The sequence below is a fragment of the Pimephales promelas genome, chromosome 14, assembly GCF_988280905.1.
Source record: "Pimephales promelas chromosome 14, fPimPro1.hap1.1, whole genome shotgun sequence".
Classification (NCBI taxonomy): Eukaryota; Metazoa; Chordata; class Actinopteri; order Cypriniformes; family Leuciscidae; genus Pimephales; species Pimephales promelas.
Window position 1 is genome coordinate 30,098,136 of NC_142782.1, and position 13,548 is coordinate 30,111,683.

Genomic DNA, 13,548 nt, shown 5'->3' on the forward strand with positions numbered 1-13,548 from the left:
TCTCCGCCCCCTGATCCCTAACCCCAACCCTAATCCTACCCATCTCCGCCCCCTCATCCCTAACCCCAACCCTAATCCTACCCATCTCCGCCCCCTCATCCCTAACCCCAACCCTAATCCTACCCATTTCCGCCCCCTGATCCCTAACCCCAACCCTAATCCTACCCATCTCCGCCCCTGATCCCTAACCCCATCTCCGCCCCCTGATCCCTAACCCCAACCTTAATCCTACCCATCTCCGCCCCCTCATCCCTAACCCCAACCCTAATCCTACCCATCTCCATCCCCTGATCCCTAACCCCAACCCTAATCCTATCCATCTCCATCCCCTGATCCCTAACCCCAACCCTAATCCTACCCATCTCCGTCCCCTGATCCCTAACCCCAACCCTACCCATCTCCGCCCCCTGATCCCTAACCCCATCTCCGCCCCTGATCCCTAACCCCAACCTTAATCCTACCCATCTCCGCCCCCTCATCCCTAACCCCAACCCTAATCCTACCCATCTCCATCCCCTGATCCCTAACCCCAACCCTAATCCTACCCATCTCCATCCCCTGATCCCTAACCCCAACCCTAATCCTACCCATCTCCGCCCCCTGATCCCTAATCCCAACCCTAATCCTACCCATCTCCGTCCCCTGATCCCTAACCCCAACCCTAATCCTACCCATCTCCGTCCCCTGATCCCTAACCCCCATTAGGATGTGATAGTCTGACGATTAAGTAGAAAGGTTCAGATAAAGAAATTTAAGTGATCAATTATCAGTATCAAACATGAAGAAAAGATATTTGTTAAATGTTATCCACATATTTGCAATATTTGCATTATATTGCAACAGCATTATGAATTTTTTTAAGATACATTTGGTCATTATCTGCATTATATTCAAATTGCAAACACATGAGGAGACTGCCCGCATATAAGACCCACGTCTGTCTGATTTATTCACGAAATGGTAGGAAATTAAATTAAATTGAATGTGGAGGATTTTAACTGCGACAAGATGATTGGCAGGGCAGTTTAAACGGTGACGGGGATGCACGTCACTAAGCGGCACAGCTGTCCGTTAAAGACGCAATTATGATAAAGTAGTATCTAACAAACCTTACCTATTCTTCTACTACACACTTTGGTGACGCAAATTGGCAAATTGAGACAGCAATTTTCCTTTTTTCTGTGAAAAGCAGTCCAAATACTATTATCACCATTTCTTCTTGCCCATCATCCAAGTCACATTTTACAACAATATATTTTGGGATATTTCCTGCGTTCACAGTCGGGACTCTGAGGCTGCGTCCAAAATCGCATACTTCCCTACTACATAGTAGGCGAAAAACAGTTTGTGACAAAAGATGTATGTCCAAATACACAGTACTGATAAAAGAGAGGGGCAAAAAGTACCTGGATGACCTACTTCTTCCAGCGAGTTCTGAAGTGTGCTTATGATGGACACTTTACTATCCCATCAAGTCACGGGAGAGTATTTGTAAATGGCAGTGAAGTGACACAACCGATGCTGGTAGGTCACATGATAATGACGACATGGCAAAGGTAGAACGTCCAGATACACTTTTCATATTATAGATCATACTTTTTTAGCGGTCTTCTTCAAAATAAGTAGAGAGAATGCCATTTTGGACTTTTGGCCTGGTTGTTAATGAAATTAATCTGTTAGTGTGTGCTGTGCTGTGGTCTTGGTTACATCATGGCACTCCACACACTACAGGAACACAACTGTAACATTTATGACTGTACCCTCTGGTTTGTGGTATCCTCAAGTTTTTAAAATCTTTTAGGGTTGCCGAATGAGTGGGCGGATCACAGGGATGAATACAAGGACCGTTTGTTTTTTTTTGCGAAAATGACTCGTGAACTCTCCTTTGATGAATCGAGATGTTCCTTGCGGCGAGCGCGTACTAATAATAATTGCTCTTCTTTCAAAAACAACCATAAGCGAGATACAGTACTTTGATCTGAGCTATTAAACAAATGAAAGAAACGAGCTGGAAAAAAGATAATTCATAGATAAACAACAGTGGTTCATGATGATGATGGAGCAGGCAGAGCACAGCTGCTCAGTGGTGGATCTCTTAAGTGCTGTTGCCATGGAGGAGCTGCTTCTAATGCAGCGCTAGATTCATGAGTCATGCTCGTCTCTGGTGTGTTTAAGGAGTTGAAACGGGTCAAATGATGAGAAACTGAAATTTATTTTTCAAAATAAACGCTCGGTGTAGCCTACTATATGAAAACAACTTAAGCTATACAACTTATTGAAACTAAACACCTCATTCTGAATTCTCTAGGCCTACATCAGCACATTTACACACCAACAATGACTCAGTGTTCAGGTGAAGCAAAACATAAACACCATTATCCTAAAATGTATGTAATGTATAAAATGCTAAAAAAAACCCTGAAGACTACCTTGCTACACTATGTAGCCTACTGTAGGCAAAATGATATGGTCCAAGGGTTTTTTCCTGGCTCAAAATGAGGAAGAACGGCAAAATCGCAAGTGGTGTTATTAAGAGTGACCACGGTCGATCTGACTGCAGTAGATATGAAATATATTAATAAAAATGATGTTAATTCACCCAGCTCACATACCTGTATTTACTTCCTGTTTTCGGTCGAAGTCCACAGTAGTCGATTGTCGAGTTTGCGCACGCGATCATTTGTTAACTAAATGACGTTCAACATCTGATTCGGATGAACTAACGTTATCCATTTGATCTGATTTCTCAGAACCCCACACAGCACCGTCATCGGCTTATTGAACTGTTATGAAATCAATATCTCGGTTTCAATCGTGGTGACATTTAGGAAAACAGCACTCTGGTTGTGTGTAGCCTATATTTTGTTTCTTAACTATAAATGAATATGCTATAAATAACTGCGCGAGCCTCAACAGCGCAATTTTCCGTACATTAGCGGGAGCACCACAACAACAACTCACTCTGCGCACGGCTAATATAGCTGCCCTTATTGCTGCCTCGCGCTAGGAAATAAATTAATTAGTATTTATAAATGTAAAATGTCACTGAAGACCTATCATTTTTACAATCATTTTAATATATATATTAAAAGTTTAAAAATTATATATATATTTGCCCCCTCATTTCGAACCTGATATTCCTAAATATAATTAATTTATAATTAAATAAATGATTAGTTCACCCCAAATTTTACATTATCCCATTATTTACTCCCCCTCAAGCCAGGTGTATATGACTTCCTTCTTTCAAACAAATACATCAGAGTTTTATTAAAAACTCAGAGTTAAGTTTACTACTATCCTGGCTCTTCCAAGCTTTACAATGGGAGTGAATATGGGAATGAGTTTTTGAAGCTCCAAAAAGCGCATCCATCCATCATAAAAGTATATCCACAAGGCTCCAGAGGGTTAATAAAGGCCTTCTGAAGCAAAGGGATGCATTTTTTGTAAGAGAAAATATCCATATTTAGATCTTTATAAACTATATTTACTGGCTACGGTAATGGTCGTGCACGAGTCTAGTTACGATAGAAGAGTGACCTCTGACCTGACCTCATATAGTATCAACAATTAGCCCTGTCTTGCTGAGCAAATTAAAGTCAGCATCATGTTCACGCCAACGTCTCTAAATATAATTCAGGTTAATGACGTTTGAAGGGAACTTTATCACCCCCTTGAGTAGGTTTGTTGTGTCTGCCTTCACATATTGCGTAGAGTTACGCCAGGTGCGCCGTCAACTCCCAAATCACACAGAACCTTTCCATCTTTATGACTGTCCTCAAACATAAGGCCTTTTCGCTCCGCTCACACAATTAAGATGAGATTTATCTCTGTAGCAACACCACTTTCTAAATGAGTTTCTGACATTTTCCTGACATTTTGCTTCCTCAAGTGGCCCAAACTCAAAATCCCCACCCTGCAAAACACAGCTGTGCCAATTCCCCTCGCTGCGGCAGTGCGACGGAGAGATGTCAACTTGATAGACATTCACAGACTCAATTATACCATATTGATCTCTGAGGCTAAGAGGTTTAAACAACATAGACTAGCCTCAAACGGCTAATAGCCTGTGTCACTGTCAGCAAACATGACAATCCAGCTACACACACACACTTTGGATTTTACAGTATAACAGCTTGCTGCAAACGAGTGCTTGGCTGCGTTTACAGACAATTGGCGGTGGAAAGTTATGCAAATTCATCTCGTTTTGGCCAACTGCAGGTTTCTATGGCTATTAGAACTGCTAAAGCGTGCACACCTGTGCCTATCTTGAGTAAATAAGTGCAAAACAGGGAGTGGCATTATGGTTGAGGGAGGATTTTATCCGTGCGCCACCGAACCGCAGCTGCTACCCTCCTCCATGTGCGTTGTTGGACTTCAGTTTGATTAACAACTAGTGATCCAGAACCACTTATGTCTGACTGTGTGAAGTCACTTTTGCTCTTGGTTTACTCAATGGTGAAGACTAAACGAACCAATGAGGTTACATTACCTCAACAGCTCCTGTAGTTACTGGAGCATTGGAGCATCACATATGGGCTAGACCTGTTGTTTATTATAACACACATTTTGTGCAATTTCTAGCTGGCGGGTATTTTCATTACCTCTGTTTTGTTTCCATGGCAAAAATCATGTCCACTCAGGCCCTGGAGCTGAAATATATTTCTGTTTAGCCCTACATATAGGCCTATAGAATCTAATCAGGTGACCTTCTGAAACCTACATAAACTAGTACTTATTTGCTCCATAATTTAGCTGATGTCCATTTCTTTGGCTTTCTCTGCTGCAGTGGGAGGTGAAGTGTGATTCACATTGATGATGTATGTAAACTGTATGTGTGTGCGTGCCCTGCAGCCAGCTGCCTGAACCGCTGCATACAAACGCACAGATATTTCACACAGCATGCCATAATGAATCGATGCAACTCTGATTTTTTTTCTGCAAAGCATGCTTTTTTTTTTTGCTGTCTTATTTACGCCTCTCTGATTTTAATCACATGTCTTATTCCATATCCACTCTCATTTGGGGCTGTTTTGCAAAGCGTTTTTACACTTTGATCCTTCCCGAGCTGATGTTCCCTCCGGAATAACAATGAATATGAACGCATTTACGAATTAAAGATTTCACGTCAGGGATATATATTTTTAAATCTAAAAATCTCTTTAAACACACTGCCTGCTAACTGTCTCTTGTTCAATTTACCCAGTCAAAAGCACAAAAGAAAAATCTCTTTTTTACCATTGTGACAAATTATCATCAAAACAGAAGTTTCGTATTTATCTCGGTCTCTGTGGCTGCTGCAGGATTGACATCAAAAACGAAAAACAGGATAAAAAGGGGAAAATAATCGAGCCGCGAAGTACAATCCAATTTGGCATACCAGCACAAAGATGGCCGAGTGCCCTGGAGAAGACAAATAATATTAAACACGGCGTCAGTATTTCCAGGAAAATGCATTTTGAAAGATGTCCCGAGGCTACGCAACCCTGTTATTGCACTAAAGTAAAGTTAGGATGCCAAAAGCGTGCTGGCTGTTTTGCATGGGGAAACTAAACAGGGAAAGAGCACTTATGTCTCACTGACTCATTCTGAGATCGCTGAGGAGTTTACATGTTCCCTGGCTTAGTGTGTATAATTCATCAGTGCATATTATAGCAAAGATAAATATTTTTTTTTACATAGTCAAAATGTAGTAATTTGCATAATTTCCCTTTTGGCACGCCATCCAGGCAGAGCAACCGGATATTTCAGCATCGTTTTGGATAAAAGCATCATACACATACATGTTTTAGACTACTTTTACAAGGTAATGAAGACTTTCTAAAGTCTATCAGTAAACACAGTTGCGTAATATAATAATTGTTTTTGCACATTCTGACATTCAAAGTGTACAGTCTATTAATTCACTCCCAAAGATTATTTAGCTGTGTTAGTGGCACAGCTCAAAAACCTGATGCAACCAGTTTTTATTTTAAGTATGGTTACTTTTAAAGAGATAGTTCACTTTGAAATTAGTTTCAGATATATTTTATCCTACCTCGAGGGCATCCAAGATGTAGGTGTGTTTGTTTCCACAGTATTTTCAATTTGGATATTTTTAGGTCAAATCGTTCTTGTCTGTCAGTTATATAATGGAGGTCTATGGTCACCACCTCAAAGAGCATGCACAGAGAAGTTCAAATATCACATGACTCATAAATGTAAATACACATTGATGGCCTATGACACGAAACGACAGGTTTGTGTGAGAAAACGAACAGTATTTTTTATAGTTTTTACCTCTTGTAACCAAAGCCACGTCCAAGTTCATTCTAAATATTGGACTTTTATAAATGAAGAGTTCAGATGCAAAAGCCTCTAAATGCCATTTGAAAATTTCTTCTAAAATGACCATTTTTATCAAGCTTGTATATTTAAGTTCAGTAATTTCACTTAAATGACAATTAATAGGTAATCTTCATTGCCATTTAAGTGAAATTACTGAACTTAAATATACAAGCTTGATAAAAATGATCATTTTAGAAGAAAATTTCAAATGGCACTTAGAGGCTTTTGCATCTGAACTCTTCAAATATTGGAGATTTGGACTTTTTAAAGTGTCACTGTTTGATCTAGAAACACAATAATAAATAATTATTTTGGAAAACCATTATAGAAAACGAGTAAATGCCATTTCATATACTTTAATGCAGGTTTGTGGACTGTCTGGGTGCTTTCTAAAATATGACTTGATATAAATCATAGGCTTACCTCTTCATTCAGAGAAAGACACGTATAAACAGATTTTCATATGCTAATTACAGCTAAAAAATAAACATTTATTTAAAATGGCATCGATGTGTCAGAAAATGACTACACATATGTGGGAAGTGTCCCGAGGGCCTGACTGTAGGCGGACATCAGGTTTCATTCTCTGCACCTGGATGGCTGCATGTATGAGTGTCTGAGACTGATTTCCCAGCGAATGCTCAGAGTGATGAGCAGATCCCATTCTTTTTTAAATTATAGATTTATAACACTCACATGCTCACAGGCCAGTGGGGTCTTGCAGGGGTCATCTGGTCATCTTTAAGTGTTTCCTTCCAGGTCCTCTTCTTTAAGAGCTGTGGTTCTCTCTGAGGGGGGAATTCACTAACATTCACTGATAGTGAACTGCACCCCCTTATTCACCCTATTCTTAACATACAGTGAGAGTGGCCATTGTAACTTAAAGGAGTTGTTCACTTTAAAAAAAAAAAAACTTTTTCTGATAATCTACTCACCCCCACGATATCCAAGATGTCCACGTCTTTCTTTCTTCAGTCGAAAAGAAATTAAGGTTTTTGATGAAAACATTCCGGGATTTTCTCCGTATAATGCACTTTACTGGGAACCAAACGGTTCAAGGTCCAAATGAGAGTTTCAGCGCATCTTCAAAGGGCTTTAAACGATTCAAGACAATGAATAAGGGTATATTGTTCACTGAATTTCAATGAAATTCACACTTAGACATTTTGTACTGATATTACTTCATTGATTCTAATGAAAGTCTTACATGGAATTGAGTGCTCAAAAATGTTTTAAAAAATAAATACAAAGTCCTGTGCATGTAATTTTAATATCAGGATCTTAAAGATGACAAAGAATGATAATTATGCCTCTGCATGCCTCTCTCTTTCTCACATTATCGGCTGTTTTATATCAGCTGGCCCAGACATCATCGAGCACCATGATTCATTGTAATTAAGTGTAACGATCTCTTAATTCGGGCATAAACCCCAATTATACTTGCGTTATATAGACTTAATGACAAATGCCTCCGGGTGGATAACTACCAGAGAAGCCCCGGAATAGTGAAGCGACACATTTTGAACTCCTTCAAAATCAGAATCCTGCAGAACTGCTGAAGTCCTGGTGGAATATACAGTACACTCACCTAAAGGATTATTAGCCATACTAATACTGTGAACGACCTCCTTTCGCCGAATTGCCTTAATTCTATGTGGCATTGATTCAACAAGGTGCTGAAAACATTCTTTAGAAATGTTGGCCCATATTGATAGGATAGCATCTTGCAGCTGATGGATATTTGTGGGATGCACATCCACCACATCCCAAAGATGCTCTATTGGGTTGAGATCTGATGACTGTGGGGGCCATTTTAGTACAGTGAACTCATTGTCATGTTCAAGAAACCAATTTGAGCTTTGTGACATGATGCATTATCCTGCTGGAAGTAGCCATCAGAGGATGGGTACATGGTGGCCATAAAGGGATGGACATGGTCAGAAACAATGCTCAGGAAGGCCGTGGCATTTAAACGATGCCCAATTGGCACTAAGGGGCCTAAAGTGTGCCCAGAAAAAATCCCCGACACCATTACACCACCACCACCAGCCTGCACAGTGGTAACAAGGCATGATGGATCCATGTTCTCATTCTGTTTACACCAATTTCTGACTCTACCATCTGAATGTCTCAACAGAAATCGAGACTCATCAGACCAGGCAACATTTTTCCAGTCTTCAACTGTCCAATTTTGGTGAGCTCTTGCAAATTGTAGCCTCCTCTTCCTATTTGTAGTGGAGATGAGTGGTACCCGGTGGGGTCTTCTGCTGTTGTAGCCCATCCACCTCAAGGTTGTGTGTGTTGTGGCTTCACAAATGCTTTGCTGCATACCTCGGTTGTAACGAGTGGATATTTCAGTCAAAGTTGCTCTTCTATCAGCTTGAATCAGTCGGCCCATTCTCCTCTGACCTCTCGCATCAACAAGGCATTTTCACCCACAGGACTGCCGCATACTGGATGTTCTTCCCTTTTCAAACCATTCTTTGTAAACCCTAGAAATGGTTGCGGGTGAAAATCCCAGTAACTGAGCAGATTGTAAAATACTCAGACCGGCCCGTCTGGCACAGACAACCATGCCACGCTCAAAATTGCTCAAATCATTTTTCTGTCCCATTCTGACATTCAGTTTGGAGTTCAGGAGATCGTCTTGACCAGGACCACACCCCTAAATGCATTGAAGCAACTGCCATGTGATTGGTTGATTACATAATTGCATGAATGAGAAATTAAACAGGTGTTCCTAATAATCCTTTAGGTGAGTGTACATGAGAATTACATGCACTGTATTCATATGTGGTCTTAAATCATGAGAATGTGACAGATGATGGCTTCATTCATGGTTAGCATTGATAGATAGATAGACCACACGAAAGTGCTGGAGCTTGACACAGCGGGCCGACAGCAGAGATATTGCTGTAATAACGCAACCTCTCAGGACCGTTCTGCACTCGTGATTTCATGTTATGGCCTTATTGATCCGATAACCACAAGCACTACTCACAATGAGCAAATATGTACATAAATGTCACCTAGGAATCACAGGAATGATGCTGATGATGTTGATGTTGAAGACTTTCAGGCCATTAATGAGGTTGTTCCTATTGATAAATAATAAATCACAGGTACAGTGGAGGCAGAAGCCTTGAGGACTTGCAGGATCACATTGGGATGTCATGTCATCTGAAATGTAAAAGAATAATGCTGTCAGAGCAGTACACACCAAGCTTTTTAACAACAGCACTTGAGGGATAAACACAAAGACAGCAGAGTATGTGAGCGCTGTGAAGAGATGCAGAGTTGTGAGATTTTTTGCCTGGAGCGGGTAGCGTTTTATTGAAAGTCAGACCATCGCTCCAGGATCGCTCCAATACCGTCATGCGGTAAACAGTGTTAGTATTCTGAAGGAAATATTGTTGGTGAAATAACAATGAACAAAAATACAAAATATTAGGTGGAAATTAATGATGGACAGCCTATACGTATAAGCCTGTTTTTTTTTTTTTTTGGCTCAGTGTGTAAAAAAAAAATCATCTGAAATAAAATAAGTACTGTTAATATTACAAGAAATAAAATCACAATTAATGGATAGAACAAGAAACATAACTGTGAAAAAAGTCACAATTATGACAAATACAACAAGACTGATAAGAAATAAGGTTAATATCTGGTACTAATAAAACATCTACAACAATAAAATGAAATGTTAATATTCAAATGTTGAAACAAACTGTGATTTTTACTGGACTTCATTAGTTACTAGCCCGTGCAGTGATTTCAAAGGCAGCAGACAGAAAAGGATAATAAATATTATAAAATATAAAGTAAAATATCTATTAAGAAATACTATTTAAATGCTGCTTGCAAAAAACAAAACAAAAAACACATAACAGGTATATTTTTAATGGCGTCAATAAAAAAGTGACATGACGTGTATCCAAATTTGTGCACTGCATTTCACCCATCAAGTGGTGTGCACACACACTGTGAACACACACCTGGAGCAGTGGGCAGGCATTTTTGCTGTGGCGCCCAGTCGAGCGATTGGGGGTTTGGTGCCTTGCTCAAGGGCATCTCAGTTGTGGATAATGAGAGTGGAAGAAAGCGCTGTTCATTCACTCCACAACATACATTTCCTGCCAGTACTGAGGCTTGAACCCGCAACCTTCGGGCTAGAAGTCCAACTCCCTAACCATTAGGCCACAACTCAAAAAATTGCTGTTTAGAATCAGATGGTGTAGTTACAATATCTACCAGCAGGGGCAAACTGGACCATGCTAAACCAGCCAAACCTTGACCCCTTGGATCCTCTCACCACCAGTGAGTGAAGTAGGGAACGAGCGAGGACTAAGAATAGAAAACCTGGAATGGATCTGGACAAGAGTGATTATGGACCACTTTGAGGGAGGAAAAGAAATCACTGTCACTCCACTCCAAATACACTGGTATTTCATGAGAGAAGGAAAGAGAAAGAGAGATAGTCCTGCTATTCCTAAATAACTACATGCCATAACGAATGAACACTGAATCTGCTCGAGTTTCTCAGTAATTGGAAGCGAGCGATGTCGTGCTCTGCATATTTGCCAGAAGCATAACAGACTTTATTAGGAACCATAAAAACACCATTAAAATTCACAACTGAGGGAGCCGGGCCTAGCTCGTGAGACTGATGAATTACTACTGTTCACTGAAAGTGACCATATTCTTTTACTCTTTCATCTTCCGGGACAGTGGCTATTTTCTCAGCTACATGAAACCAGTTACGTTCATCATATGGATTGATCTCCTTCACTGGCCATGCAGAGAACCGATTTGAGAATAGATCTGTGTGCTCTGTGAAAAGCAGACTGCTTTAGAGGAAACAAAGAGCAAAACACAAAAACGCATCTTAAAAGTCAACATGAGACAGCACTATTTAAATTCTACCATGTATTTACAATACAGGAAATATTGTAGTTTAGCCATTGGAATTCAATTAATGGTTCAAATTTAGCAGTCAGTCGAGCACCCTGCTGGATGAGATGTAAGTGGACTTGGTGACGATTAACATTTTACAAAATAAGACCAATGTCTACTAAGTAGGTCGATTTTGACTTTTTGAAAACATGAATCAGCATTTGCAAAGCATTTAACATTCGTTTTTACTCATTTATGTGCAAGGATTCACTATATAGATACTACTATGCGCTATATAACAAGATACTGCACTATAACCAATAAGATTATTAGGTACTTTCCTGTTATCTGGACCCCACGATATACCATTTCGGAACTAGTCATCCCTGATTGGTCTTAACCCCAGTGACGGGTAGGTTTAGGGGCGGGGTTAGGGGTAGGCCATCGTGGGGTCCGGATTAGAGCCCGACCGATAAAGGATTTTGAAGGCCGATACCGATACAAATATTTTTGGGTTTTAAAATCCGATATTCCGATATATCGGCCGATATTTTATTTCATTATTTATTTTTTTAAACTGGACATGATAGTCACAAATTTTGTCATGCTTATTTGAGTTAAGAGACCTGATGGGGATGTTCTTTTAATTGTTATTCAAGCAATGTATGTTTCGTGACATTGTGACCAACTCAACGAGTGTTGCCAACAGGAACGGTGTAGAGTGCCCTCTGGTGGACAAATTATACAACTCCAACACTCATAACATGGTTCAAGCGTGTTTCGTCCGTTTTTATTTTATTTTTGAAATATTAATTTATCTGCAATTATAACTGCCGATACCGATAGTTTGGAAAATGCCTAATATCGGCCGATAATATCGGCCTGCCGATATATCGATCTGGTTCTAGTCCGGATAACAGGAAAGTACCGAATATTATTATTAATATTATGACTTCATGTTGACTTTAAGCAGCGAATCAGCTTGGCCCATGGAGAGACTCCTCAAAACGTTGTGCACATTTACATAGACACACCCTTTATTTCCTATCTAGGCAAGTGTCAATTTACAGTCCAAATAAAGTATTGATAGAAACGATATATCCATTAGAGACAGACATTTAAAGCAGAGAGTGAAAGAGACGCCCCAGAGAGGAAGGGACAGATGACATCCACACATTGTTTGCTAATCTTTAAATCACCAATGATTAGAGTAGACGGCATCAGTGCATTGCCGTTCGCAGACAGAGCTCAACAGCACACAATCCATACGTTCAAACCACGCGAGGTCAAATCTACAGGACACATCAGTCATCCGCTGCTTTGTCCGCTTTTCTCAATTCTCGACTTGAAAGGAAAACACGTTATCCCTTTACACAGAGGTGTATATTTAAAGGTCCCTGCGCATCCTTGGCCTTTAGTCGACGACATGTCCTCGCTCTGAAAACGCAGTCGGGGTCCATCAAGATCGCTCTTAAGCAACACCCTCGCACCTGTTCACTTATATAATCTTGCACGAACAGTCTTCTCTGTCTGCTTAATTGGAAAGCGAGTGATATGTTCTCCTAGCCAATGTATCTCAAGATCAAAACAGAAACAGTGGAATCATGTCAAGGTTTCACTAAGAAAGGTTGCACGTCCCCTGCTGTGGGATGATGGTGGCTGCTGGGACTCGATGACCTGCATGTAACAGTAGAGACGCTTGACTGATGGTGCACGGGTTCCATTTCCTGTTTGAGGGTGATGTGGATTTGGGCAGGTGATATCTTTAGCTCCGAGATGAGAGGATGGACACAAATGTGTGGGGGCTGATGGATGATTCCTGTTTGGCGTCGCTCCTGTGAATGTCAGCAAACCTGTGCACACACAAAGAGAAAAGCATCGACGAGGACATTAGGGAAATGCATTTCGCGGCATGATCAAAGGCAAGAAAAAACGACATGCATTACCTTTTCCTGCCTCGTCTTTTCATGTTTGTTGATCTTGTGTGGCTCTATTGTTTGTGTTTACTTAGCGAATGATGATTTTTATATGACAGCGTTCTGAAGAGCATCTGCTTTGAAAGGCACATGCTTTTTGAAAAATGTAAATGGCAGAGGGTGAATGCAAGAAAGCCTTAGCAAAACGATTATTTTGTTACACACAGGCCTTTCAGTGTGGCTGCGCACATCGTATGGCAGTTTTTTTAAAGGGGAAATTATGCCACCCGTTGTCTGTCTGAGTGTTAATTCACACTTGGAGAATTAAAATTAAATATGTAAATAACATTGCCTGTGCCCTAATCAGCATCGTTTCCTCCGAGCTGCTGTCCTGCTAAGATATTCAATTCTT

At 40.4% G+C, this 13,548-nt stretch overlaps 1 protein-coding gene across 1 annotated transcript in view; it reads right to left on the reverse strand.

The window, feature by feature from the left end:
- Window positions 1-12,236: 12,236 nt before the first annotated feature.
- Window positions 12,237-13,548, reverse strand: part of tafa5l (TAFA chemokine like family member 5, like) — a 53,659-nt gene continuing 52,347 nt past the window's right edge. The window contains exon 5 of the mRNA XM_039665380.2: window positions 12,237-13,073. The gene's annotated coding sequence lies outside the window, so the exon portion shown is untranslated. The remainder of the gene's footprint in view (window positions 13,074-13,548) is intronic.